At 39.6% G+C, this 13,990-nt stretch overlaps 2 long non-coding RNA genes across 2 annotated transcripts; both read right to left on the minus strand.

Moving 5' to 3' along the window:
- Nucleotides 1–607: 607 nt before the first annotated feature.
- Nucleotides 608–4,564, minus strand: LOC135480278 (uncharacterized). Its single transcript, XR_010445922.1, has 3 exons — nt 4,459–4,564; nt 1,379–1,449; nt 608–673 (listed from the first exon to the last, which is right to left on the minus strand). It is a non-coding gene; the product is annotated as an uncharacterized LOC135480278 (long non-coding RNA).
- A 3,481-nt stretch (nt 4,565–8,045) lies between these two features.
- On the minus strand, nt 8,046–12,490 carry LOC135480178 (uncharacterized). The gene is made up of 3 exons (XR_010445914.1): nt 12,381–12,490; nt 9,049–9,121; nt 8,046–8,157 (listed from the first exon to the last, which is right to left on the minus strand). It is a non-coding gene; the product is annotated as an uncharacterized LOC135480178 (long non-coding RNA).
- Between the last annotated feature and the right edge of the window lie 1,500 nt (nt 12,491–13,990).

The raw sequence follows: 13,990 nt of genomic DNA on the forward strand, positions 1-13,990 counted from the left end.
GGTTTTATGGATATAGGAAACAATCAAGCATCATCAGGAATCTGACAAAAACCTGAACAAACCGCTGAGTCACCGAGAGCTCGATTCGAACAAACAACTTCATAGGTTAAGTGTAAAGGATGAAAATTTGGTGCTACAATTGACTTCGTTTGAAGCAACATGTATAAATACCTACATGAAGGAGATTTATTCATGGAGTGATTAATTATGTTTAAAAAGCTATTATCGATATCCAAGCGACTAAACGTACTCGCAATAATCTCTTCTAACGTCGCCTCACATGACCTTTTCCAGGCACCCAACCCCGACACAAGGTACGAATTACCAGGCGGAGTGATATCTTGTTCGCCTGCTCCATGACCTATACCTGAAGGAGAATCAGACCAATAATAAAGATCAATCTCAAATTCCTCTTGTGACAACAGTGACGAATTTTAGTGCATTATGTAGAAAAGTTTAACCCCTCTCTTAACTTCGCTGTAAAATCAATTTCGTCCCTAAAATTTCTTTAACATAAAAAAAATAAAGTTTACTACCGATATAACTTACCAACTGTGAACAGACTGATATTCTCCTGTCTTACATTTGATGCCTCAATCGCCGTTTTCTCTGGTTCAGATGACATTCCACCCGTTATGACGATTCCTATTTTTGATGCACCGGGTGAAGAACTCTGTGTTTGAGACAGATAGAGACAAATCAACATAATTTGATGGAGATGACAAGTTACAGGTGAGGGGGACTAGGGGTCATCGGTGTGGAGATCAGAGTTCGTAATGCACGGGCTTAATAATAGTATATGGTATTGGCTGGTAAAATGTTGCTTTTGACATCAGCTTACATCATGACTATCTTCTTGTAGTAGATTGATTACATATTATGTAACGATGCTGCTTGACTGTAAAAACATGCGGCAGACACCTTAGCATTGTACATAAAAGGAAGCTGTCAAACAGTCACATTGGCATAATAATGGACATTCCTTGACAACAATCACAAGACCATTTCCGAAACACGTCCAGTACAAGAGACTACATCAGCAACGACACTGTGTGATATTTGACGGTGTGATAAATGGTCACACGTAGACTTCTTGTCAATTTACCTCAGTTACGGCTTTATTCCAACAGTTTATGTAAGTGCTCCCAAAAGTAGGAACTTACAAGCTCTCATCACCTCGGCTTAAATCCAAAATTAGGTAAGAAAATGCAATGATAACAAAACTGATTGATAATTTATTATACACCACTGGCCTAGAATTATTAAAATAATGTCATCACATTTAACGAGCAATAGCTTACGACGGAGACTAACGTCTTTTTTTATACACGCTGGGATTGTTTATAACTTCAAGATTATCGTGTTATGTTATACTTACATGGAAACATTGGCGTAGACGAATTAATGCCAGGTGAGAGTTCCGCTTCCCGCCTCTAAATCTAGTCTGGTCTGTAAATATATAGTAGCTGTGTAAGTTGCTACTATTTAAATATTTACATGAACAGTTGGAATGAAGCATTAACTGAAATAAATTGACAAGAAGCCGGTTTTCACCGCTTAAAGCCTTTAAGTGCGATCATTTGCAGAATATCACAATGTCGTCGATGCTATGTTTTTACTTCCTATGCTGTAGTCTTCATTTATTATCCAATTTATTTAGAAGTAGCGATGCTTCAGAGTTATATTTGGAAGGAGCAAACCACTGCCGGCTGCCAGGTACATGACAAACATTCTGACATATATGAAGTCAAAGCCGAATCTGCCACGGCTGGATTTGAACAACCGACCTCAGTGATCATGTGGCAATCAACTGCGGTGAGTGAGTGAGTGCTTAGGATTTAGCGTCGTACTTAACGACATGTGACGACAAATGGGTATTTAGAGTGTATGTACGTGCAAAATGCCTCTTACTGCAGGACGGATTTCCACCGTTCTTTCAGTGCTGCTTCACCAAGACGACTTATCGAAGGCAAGTTAGCCGGCCCACCCGAGCCATTCAAGGGAAGTGCAACCAATCGTTGCACTTAATGCTGAAGAAGCAAAAAGTATTAGGTGTGACACGAACCAGGATTGAACATGACTCTACAGCCCTCGAGTGGACGCTCCACCAACTGAGTCATCGGCACCGGTTGAAACAATAAGACTTTAGCCGATTTTGTGATAGCGAGGTTATACGACGGCCAGTATTATGGTGGGATATATTTTTTTATTTGATTGGTGTTTTACGCCGTACTCAAGAATATTTCACTTATACGACGGTGGCCAGCATTATGGTGTGAGGAAACCGGACAGAGCCCGGGGGAACCCACGACCATGCGCAGGTTGCTGCAGACCTTCCCACATACAACAGGAGACATAACGGTGGGAGGAAACCATGAATATATGAAGGTTATAATTTAACACAGCAGCGATATTAAAGTGAACATTAAGTCTGCCACTATATACACATAGATAAAAATGATATAGTACTCATTTATCACAGAAAAATATATAAATAATTCTATAAAGTTTGGAAAGCCGAGAAGATGAAGTTCAGCACTGGGGATATTGCACTGACGGACACTTCACTCCGAGTATTCATTTTGCAGACGCCCTTATGAACTTGGACAATCACTAGCGCAGAAAGCGTCGCGTGATAATTGGCTGTCAAGTCCAAAAAACCTATTAGTTTTCGATTGTCAGTGTGGTTTCTTATACTGCATAGACAGATATTGACGCATAATATTGGATTTTGTGGGTGAGTTTAAGTGTTAAACTGATGCATTTCGGACCACACATTTATGAGCAAGGAACTGAGAACGTCTGTCACAAGGCGTATATGTTGGGCAGGATACCACAATCACTTGTCAAGGTGACCTGACAAGAAAACCGTCTGGGGAGAGTAACTGTTTGAAGAAAAGCAGTGTGAAATTGCATTATTTTTCCTTAGCAAAGTCAGAATTATTACGAAAATATTTTCCTACTATCTGAAGACCGTGTTATCAATGAGAAGGCCCTGCTATGTTCGGTAAATTCCCTGAAGTCGGTACAACCACCTGGAACAAATGCTTCCACCCATGCAGGACGAGGACGAGCACCAAACTGAAAGAAACATCGGCCCTAAACTCCGAAGAGATCTCATACTCTTTGGTTGGCCATCTGGCCGCCGGATCATGAAGCGATCGTCGACTTTAGTCAAAAGTTAGAATCACTTTAAAATTGTTATTTCTGATGTAGCAAGGTAAAAATATTGCTTGACAACGCAAATTTTGGGTAAGTTATTGTAGAACAAATTTCAGCTAAAGCAACCTAAAGGAGCATACCAAATTTAATGAACAAAATTTTGACGTAAGTCTAAGATCACTTCGTGATCCCAGGGCCAGGCGTTTTTGTTTGTATTTTCTCATTGTCACATTGCGTAATACCGATGGTACGGGAGATCGCCTATGTTTTTGTGACGTCACTCTGGATAACTATAACATGGCAAAATGGCGTCACCAAATGTGTGGCTACGTTCTGACGATTGTTTGCTATTTATTCTGTTGATAAACGGTGTAGAATTTAAAAAATTTTTTTTAGAACATTTCTGGAATACTGCTTAATTATTTATTCAGCTTTATTGACTGACTTTATGTTCAATTTAACGGTATCGTGTACGTTTGAATGACTTTTTTTAAATTTGCTCATAATTAACTCGTTAATCACAACATTTTGACGATCACGACAAAGAGCTAATTGGATGCGTTATGTGAAAGAATTGTTTTCTTAAGAATTTCTGACAGGATTTCATTTTGTACGCAAGTAAAAAATTATGCACCAAGATATGTCGATGAATACTTAGACACCGATATATTACTAATTTAAGGCGATAGTACTGTATTCCAGTAATCGGTTTGGATATGATCTTCTATAACATACTAACAGGAAACAAACTTAGATGTCTCTCTCGTATGCTTTGTGAACAGAAAACGCCCGAATACGCCCTTCTTATTTATATTCAAACAATATGTTTGTCCTTGAAGCTGCCCTAGCTGCAAGTGCGTTGCTAATTCTGACAGTTATATTTTTAAAAATATTAAGACAACCTGTGGGTAAAGTATGTTTTGAATTTGTACTAAATTCCTTTTTTGTGATTACGTCACTACGTGGCTGACATACTGCCAAAGTTGGGTTAAACCCAAATCATTAAAATATACATGCAATAGCCCACAGAGCTCATCTTTGTACGGCATGAGTAGTCCAGCTTGTTACCCATGTCTGTCTCGCGACGTCACCTGATAACCAATCAGTCACCATAAATCCGTATAAAATGAACAATGGCGAAGTTAGTGAATTGTCGGGAAGTCTAATGTTTTTCTAAGGCTACAAAGGTTTAAAAAAAAAAAGCCAACCTGGTGAACGTTTCTAGCTCTGATTGTCATAATGGAAGACATTAAACAGTCTCACAAAATGCCACCAAAAATTGAAATGCTCCATTACCTATCTTTTGAGAAAATTCATTCATGTCGCCGTTGGCTTGCCACGATATATCGTTAGCGATGTCTTCGTCAAATGGCACCAGATCCACGCGAGAAACCGCGGGAAGCGTCGAAAGTGATCGGGCGATGTCTTTAGCAACAGCCAGGTGTGTTTTCAAGGCGAGTGGTCCCGTCTCTTCGCTCCTATCTAACAGTAGAACAACCTCCAATTCGGTGGCCGCTGAAATAAAGAGTCCTTCGTGATAAACGTGTATAGACCAACTTAAGTTTCATGTCGCTGGGGAGAGCTAATCTGCAATTATTTCAGCATTTACATGAAGAGTAGGAATAAAACACTAACTGAGGCAAAACTCTCATACCAGCCAATCAGGATCAGTTCTGTATCCCTTTAAGACATAGCACAACTAAATAGGTGACCGCAGGTGCTTCCTGAACTGCCCAGATGTAGACATCTATTCATGATATATTCATGTTTCACTAATAACCTACCCCCGAAAACACCTCTAAAAGCGTTGTTAATTTCTCTGTCGGATGGATTGAGACCGCATGTAGTGAAAAACTCCCGCAAGTCACATACGGGAAGGGTGCGCTCACCAGCGGAAAGGGTAGACAACTTCTTAAATACCTCCTCATATTCTGAAAGACCAAAAAACAGACACAAATTAGCTGTAAATCTCTAGCAAGTAGGATTATGGTCAGCCGAATTTCCTTTTACAAAGAGCCAGATCATAGTTCAGTTGTATTTGACGTACCTTTTTTCTGTTGTAGAAAAGCCGTGACGTCATGTAGGTCTAACTCCGGAGTCTCATGCAGAAGCTGTAACCTGCCCTTGACCTTTGACCTCACGTGCAGATAGTCTTTAATTCCACTCTCAGCGGGCAGATTGAGTTCCATGGCCTAAATATTGGAAGGGTAATGAATTGGAGGTGAACGACGAGGGGTGTTAGGGTTTCAGTTTTCTATATTGAGGCCAATTCAAAACAGCACAACATTGAGCACAAGTTCTAGTAAGTTTGGTTTTACCAGCATCATAAGTACACATTAGCAAGTCAAAATATTCCCCTTTTTCAGCCAAGTTTCAGCCTACTGCTCAGTCAGGCACCCTATGTAGCAGTGTAAATATTTTACATATACGTACTTTTTGTACCTAGTCCTGCTTACGTCAAAGTTCTAGAGGGCGTATAATCTGCTACTATTTAAGTATTTACATGAACAGTCCGAATAAAATCCTAACTGGGCAAAACTGGCAAGAGGCCGTGTTTCACCGGTTACGTGTGACCATTTGCAGACTATCACACTGTCGTCCCTGCTGTAGTATTTTACATTACATCTACGTACGGTCTCTCTTAGACGAGCCATCTGTGTACGAACCAGCCACCCTCGAGCAAGGCTTTGAATGGTTGTGGCGCTTTGGTACTCAAGCTGTTTCTGTAAGTCAATAGAATTGAAGGCTCTGCACAAAAGAAAACGCAAAAATTTATTTGGAAATTATTTTGTCTATAGTGTTAAGAAATATTAAGTACAAAACCTAATAAGTGAATCCAATTTTCACACTTCATTTAACCATTCAAAATAATATCATACGCATTTGCAAGAATTTTGGCCTCATATTGGGTTATTGAAAAATTCTCCTGGTACGTTTCCGTTTACATTAAAAGAAAACACTGACTTAAAGCATATGTCCAATGAAACGCCGTTCATGAAAATAGTTCATCTTTTCTTTTGGATTTTTTTCAACCAAGTAAAATGTATTTGAAATATTTGATTATAGGGTGGGCTTTTTGACCATGCTGTGACCAGTGGAGTCACATCTGTTTTTTCACAAATTAACACACATGCTGCTAGAATTTTGTGTTTTAAATGCATATATACATATAAAGCTGTAAATCCATTCGCCAAATGGAGCCAAAAATACCGAATTGACATTCTTCATACACCGAGAATCCTGCAATATTACTGCAGAATCCAATGGCAAAAAATATTCAGGTTATGGAACTTCACTAGGCGTCACTAGTTCATAATTACCAAAAACTGTGTGTTTTCATCATATTTTAACACAACAATCAGATGAAATCAGTGCAAAGGGAGGAAGCCTGCGAAAGTTGGACGCCATGCTCACCCATACAGGTCCGGATGTGGCTTAGCTTTGGCAGTCTTTTCTGCTTGGTCCTCATTTGGGCTGCAGGAATTGACATATAGATATACATGAATTAGATTGATACATGGTAAACGGCATTGTCATCTTTACACAAGGATGTAAAACGTCATTACAAACTCATGGTCTCTCCAGCAAATGTTTTGATTCAGTCTCGTATTTTCTTTTAAGTCAGAAGCGCCAAATAGCTTTGCCCTCAGGAAGGTCCAATATTCACATACTATCTGGAGAGCATTTAAATTTTGTTTCTCAAATAACTTGAATGCTTTTACTTTACATAACTTAGTACAGAAAATGCCTGTAGTTTTGTGTTTTCTTGCTGCATGCCTTCCTAAAACTCATACAGTGTTTATTTCCTCTGTAAGGTATTTCGGGGGTATTTATCCACACTGTTTTCTCACAATTTCTTTTCGTGTCCTATCCAAAGTATACGTCAGGATTTATTTATTTATTTGAATGGTGTTTTATTCCGTACTCAAGAATATTTCACTTATACGACGGCGGCCATCATTATGGTGGATGGAAACCGGGCAGAGCCAGGGGTTAACCCACGACTATCCGCAGGTTGCTGGAAGACCTTCCCACGTACGGCCAGAGAGGAAGCCAGCATGACATACGTCAGGAGAAAATGAGGAGAGGACTTTCATTGGTTATTTCATAACAGGTGTCTGATAGAATTCTCTATTAAAACTGCTACGTAAAAATAAGACAAGTAGAACTCTATTTTGTTTTGGTGATATTAATATGTGTGATATATTTTTATGCATTCATGACGCGACCACAATTTACTGTTTCTGTAGTGACTGGATGCTAGTATTAAGTGGCCTAAATACTTAAATCTGGCTACTTGAACATTTATTATGAAATTGTACCACTACTCCACAGAATCAGCGATACTAATTTTATCGACGAGGTATATATTAAAAATTTTGATTCAGGCTACATTTCTGTGCTAAAGTCCAATATCATTTTGTAAGTGAGTGAGTGGGGTTTAACGTAGTACTTAACAATTTCTCAGTCATATGACGACGAAGGAACCCTTAGAGTGCATGTGATATGCCTCCTTGTTGCAAGACGGATTTCCACCGCTGTTTTATTTAGTGCTGCTTCACTGAGACGCCTTACCAAAGGCAAGTAAGCAGCCTCGCCGGAGCCATTATACTGATACTGGTCAACCAGTCGTTGCACTACTCCCCTCATCCTTAACGCCAAGCGAGGAAGTTACAACTTCCTGTTTTAAGGCCTTAGGTGTGACCCGACCTAGGATTGACCCCGGATTGAAAAATGAGGCTTATCGAACAATGCTTTTTGGAAAAGTTGCAGTGGAAAATGTGTATATTTTTTAACGTCTTCCTGGAGAAATTATTACATAAATAGTAAAGTTATGTTTTGCGTGTAGACTAACCTACAAATGACGCCATTACTCACTCGATGTCCCCGAGGAGGCGCTGCTTGTGGTGCTCCCGCCAGCGCCGGTATTCCTTGTCCCAGAACCAGTTGTCTCCCTTGTCATCGGCATCATTGTGGCGATCGATGTTGAGTTTTCTGAATGATGATGAATGTGTATCCAATGATACCGTATAGTTCATCATTTATTGATGATTTGACTTATTGACTGATTGATTGACTGATTGATTGATTGACAAGTTCGCGAACTCATTGGTTAAGGACATTAAGAACCACAACCTCTACCAGCCTATATTAACATCTAAAGGATGTAGGTTATGAATTCTTTAACTCATATAAGTGTCTCTAATCTACAGCCATACTCGGTTTACACGGTGGCCTCTACACCTGTAAAATAGCAAGAGCCTATTGAGGACCTTCTCTTATGAAACCAGTATACATTCCCGAAATTTGGTCAACCTCACAAGGTTAACAACATAAGCCACCTGATGAGGGCCTGGTATCACCACCATTACGTTAAATTTCCTAGTTTTACCAAAATTTCAAAATTCGCAATCGTGGTCCTTGATATTCAGCATCTGTATGGAGATAGGCGAAATAGGTATCAGAATATTGTGAAAGGTGGGAGGAAACCGGACAGAACCCGATGGAAACACACGACCATCCGCAGATCTCTGGAAAATATTCCCACGCACTGCCGGAGAGGGTACGCGTATAGTCTGGGTTCACTTTTGCCATAAATGCAAAACTGTAAATTAAATGGAAAACTGGAATAGTGGCAAAAATCATGAATTAATTTTTTTAAACCAGATTCAATAATTCAGTCGTAAAACCTTTCAATGAGATCAAACGGTAGAGACCAAGGCTCTATGCGATTTCAAGGCTGAAACTTTCAGCAACACTTATAGAAATACTGACAACAATAATATTAAAAAGTAATTAGCGCGTTAGCTCCTCGGCATGCAAAGAAAGTACATGTATGAAGTTAGTGTAACACTATGCTAAACAGACTGAAAGGACGTCTCATACCTGAGTTGGTAGAGCGTACCGTAATCGTTCTTTGTTTCGTATGATCTCAAGATTGATGTCGGTTGCCTGGGCGCTGTGAATATAATCAGAAACAAACAAAAATCCATTTCTATCTGCAGTGCACAGAGAAGTGAAAGTTCTTCCATGACTTAAAAGGTTAGCAATTTTAATTGCAGCTGCTCACAGCTATGTCCTTACTGTATTTAGTGTTACTTTGTCTATAACTGTGAAAGTAACGCTACATTCAACACCTTGGATTACAAAAGTAGTTCAGTGATGGGTTATAGCCTGGGGTTGATTTCTATAACCTACGATAAATGGCCTAAAGTTTCGCACACGAGTTACTGTCGTTTACTATCGCATGATCTGATTTGTCGATAAGATGGCAAAAGAGAGTGATTTGTCTACCCCCCCTCCGCCCGTTTCATTACTCTGCATGGCACTTAGCAGCTCTGGTTGCTAATCCTCATCACATGGGGTCAAGTCACTGACAGAGAAGTGTGCAGGTCTTCCGACTAGTAGGCCTACATGTACATCTCTAAATATACCGATGAATGATATGGAAGAAAGTATTAAGACAGGCGATGTACATTACAGGCGAAAGTACGTGCTCAACGTACACTGCAGACGAACAGATTATTCCGGTTACGCCTACGTGGAAGTCATCTCACACCGTCCGTTATCTGGAGAGCGGTTGTCTGCTGAGTGCCCTCATTATGCAACGAATATGTGTTCAAATGCACTTTAGCTAAAACGCATTTCACTGAGAAAAATATATCATCAGCTTTCCGTGTCCATGGAATTCCAGTTTAGTATGTCAGCCTACACGCACATTTTGTTTCTTTACAGTCGGACTTGTCCTCCTATTGCAGAAGAGTTCCTTTTCTCTCGTTTTTATATCGGAAACCTCCATTATATACAGCACACATACTCAACGCGAGGTTTCAGGGAACTACCATGATTTACTTTTACCCATTTTCGGTAGCTCTGTGTGCGAGCACTGCACATCGGGGGGAGACAGGATTTGACTGAGTTGTTATCACATTAGAAGTTCACACAATACCGTCACTGGCTTCATAAACAAAACGTTTTACGATTTCCTGTATACAGTCTTGCCCAGACGTGATTTACGTGTCGCCAGCGGATACAGATAGATTACTGTTTTGCCCTTAGCTGCAAAAATCACGCGATTAATGGGTAGGCACGTGGAAATTTCTCGTCCTGTAACTGTAAGTGGTTTGTATCGATTAAATATCAAATAAATTAAATATTCATGTTTGCCAAATATGGGCAGAAGCTGACAGTCTTTCAAATTACGCCAGAATGAACAAGACATGTTTAGCTGCAGCTGAGCAAACGCACGTGTGTAAGTGTCGCTTTAATCGCAATTTAACATGTTCATCTCGTCTGCTGGTATAGGCCTAGTTTGCAAGTATGAATTCGGGGTGTGCCTAAATTCGGATACAGCTTTGTACAGGGAGAGCCCTGCAGTTTAAAAATGGATATTTGACATGACACTCCATATGCGTAAAGGTACTGGGTAGTCACGCCTAATCTCCAGAGTTTTCTCCCAAATTCCCATTTATCACAAAATAACGATAATGAAATAATCAATCTGTTGGGAAGTTCATGTATTAAAATCATTATAATTAAAACTGAGGAAACTTGAACTGTTGGTGGTAGGAGCATAGACTAACTGCTCAGTGGTGAGCTTGTTTATTACATTCTTGAACCGTCAGTATAATCCTCTGACCACCCCTGATGCTCTCCCGCGCCGCTCACTCAGTAACAGCCCCAACCAACACAATGAATTCTGGGATACAATTTTGGAGTCCAAGGGCGAAATTTTAGGCCTTTTACCGTAATTGTGTTGAAGCAGTATTGCTAGGAAGATGTTAGATGCTATTGTTTAAGCATCTAGCGGATTATAATGGAGGCAATTTGAAAAGAGGCTGGATGTGATCGGTTAGGCAACATGATTTAACGTAATGTTTTACACTGTAGCTTGTAGCAGCAGATGTAATCATAGTGTGTAGAAAAGATCAAGATCATATGCCGTCATCGCGAAACTGGGACTTAATGATTTCCTGCTTTCCGATCTTTCTGTGGAAAGGCGCTGTGTATTTACCACAGGCTATGCCAGTGGCGTCCTTAGATTTGAGAAGCTGTACGTCTTAGGCGCTAGAAAAGGATCTATATCCTATGACACCTCCAATTATGTCTCGAACATTTGTGTTAGAAGCTAGCTTTTTTATTTATTTATTTGTTGTACTTTCCTTTTTTTGGATCCGAACCCACGACCTCATTGTTAATGGCGAGACGACTAAATTAAATTATACGTGGGAAGGTCTTTCAGCAACCTGCGGATGGTCTTGGGTTTCCCCCAGGCTCTGCCCGGTTTCTACCACCATAATACTGGCCGCCGTCGTATAAGTGAAATATTCTTGAGTGCGGCGTAAAACACCAATCAAAAAAATAAATAAATTATGACAATCTAGACCACGTTTATGTTGTAGGAGTCCGTAGGGATCTATTGTAAGGGATGTTTTTTCACAATATTTTCTCCAATGTATTGAATTAGTTTGATTCAAGTCACAAAATCGATGTAGAACTAACAAATACTAATATAACAGAATAAGAACAACAATTTATACACCCACTCGGCGCACTCCCACGGGATTATTTACCATGGCTAACCATTCATTTTCGTTTCCAATCGATGTAGCTATACAGTTTGGACTTGACTATCAGGGAAACACAACTATTGATTTCATCTTTGTTCTCGCCTTGAAAATATACATTCTGGGAAACACATTCTACCTGAGTTGTGATAAATGGATCGTTATTTATAGCGGTGAGGCGTAGACTTTTGTCAGATCTTATCAAGTATAAGTGCAATTCGTATGGTATTAATATCTGGCTAAAGTTGATAATTGACGATAAATACTTCCACACATCATATCATACTTCTTGCACCGTATGCGCCGCTCTCTACGTTCGTCCATAAAATCCTTGCCAATACTACTCACCACCACTGATGTCCTCCCGTCCAACTATCACATATTCGGCAATAAACTTGTTTCGGGCGTCTACTGGAATCATTTTGCGCATGCCCTCACAAAGAGAATGGATTTGTATCAAGTATTAATAGAAATAAATGTTGAACTTCTGTTTTATTGACTCCTCAGCACAGTTTCTTTAGTGACCTTGGCGTTGTTTAAAATTTCTGTACAAAATTTATAGGGTTGGCAGTGATGTAAAGCGAGTTTAGAGAGTGGCGCACGCGGTGCGAAAAGTATGACATTATACGTTCTGTATTTGTGAGGACTTACCCGACTGTTTTCCTTGGCTTGTGTTTCGGGACTTTCCGGTATTCAGTCGGCTTGAATTCGGCAGTGTTCGGCATGTCTCGCTGCCACGTGGCCTTGACCTCACGCCATTTGCTGTAGTCTCTCTGGACTGTGTGTCATACTAAATGAACAGGTATTAAATGTAATTCTTCTTAAAAATAGAAGAATTAGTATTTCTTTTCCTCCCACCATTATGTTTACTGCCGTAATATACTCTTGAGTGTACTTGAAATCCTCTTTAGATCGGCTTAAAACTCCAGTAAAATAAATACTTATAGAAGTTAGTGTTTATACTGAAGGGCACTGTCAGTTTGTTTCCCATTCCCTCCTTACTCGTAATATACATTTTTTTGTGATTGATTTTCGATTGTGTTGATATTTCAATCAAACTAGCGAATAAAATTGTCGTTTTAATTAATCTGGTGTGAAAAATAAGGCCTAATACAAACAATACTGTCGGGTCAAATGCGCACAAAACAACTCTTGGCTACATAACCAAACGAATCAAAAGTGATTAAGTTAACGGAAAGAGCAGTGTAAAATTACATAAGTAATCTCATTGGTTAAAGGCTATGCGTTCGCTCATCAAACCAAATTTTGTGATATTTTCCAAAAGTAGTTCAAATTTCTGCCTTTCAGATAGTTTTAAAACTATTTTATAGGTTTAAAATGATTCCAATGTTTGAAAAGATTATAAATTCTATGAACTTCATTTCCGATTTTGAAAAGGCAACACATGCACAGACAAGATTGTACTTTTTAAAAAGTAATTACTTGGGCAATTCTAAATAATGGCAGAATTTGGATTAGAACTGCGCTGATCGATTATTCGCCAAAACTCTTTGGCACGGCCTTAAAAAGCTTACCAGATCATCAAGTCCCAGGCGATAGTGTTCGACAGAATCGTAATAGAATCTCGGGAGAGAACCAGGCAGAGTTGTCTTCGGTAAGGTCCGGCTTACATTCGGCAGTCCCCTGTGCCGTTCGGTAAAACTCGGGTGTTGTCGAGTGTTATACGTTTGTGGTTTTCGGTTTCCGGTGTTTGACTTCCTGTCGTGCGCGCATACCGGTTCCGGCCATGTCTTTTGGTATTTGGTGATGTTTTGTTGGATATATCTATCCATAGCGATAATAATGACCGCCAAATGTCCAACGAAATATTAGATTGTCTTTCGGACGTCTTTGCAACCAGGACGGCTGACTGCACAACACTGACTGAGAGAAATGAACAAATATGATTTACAAAAGAGATAGAGGGATGTGGCCTGTTTTATGTGAATTTAACGTTTACAAATTTAACACAAATATTTTGATTGTTTCATTTATATGGTTAGAGAATTATGCTGAAGGCAACAATATTTCTCATACACAACTCGTATGCAGTTCAGGTTTATAAATGTATATATGAAAGAAGACACGGCACCGGCCCCTTTTACTAAGCAGACGCAATTTCCATAACCCTTTTTGAAGAGATATACGCCACCATAATAAATGCCCAAGGCACCAGATTACAAGCAACCACTAGACATAAAGCAGCTGAGAGCCTACTTCCGGTACACGTTCACACTGGACAGTCCGTCGCCTTCAGTGTT

Source organism: Liolophura sinensis, chromosome 13, assembly GCF_032854445.1.
Source record: "Liolophura sinensis isolate JHLJ2023 chromosome 13, CUHK_Ljap_v2, whole genome shotgun sequence".
NCBI lineage: Eukaryota > Metazoa > Mollusca > Polyplacophora > Chitonida > Chitonidae > Liolophura > Liolophura sinensis.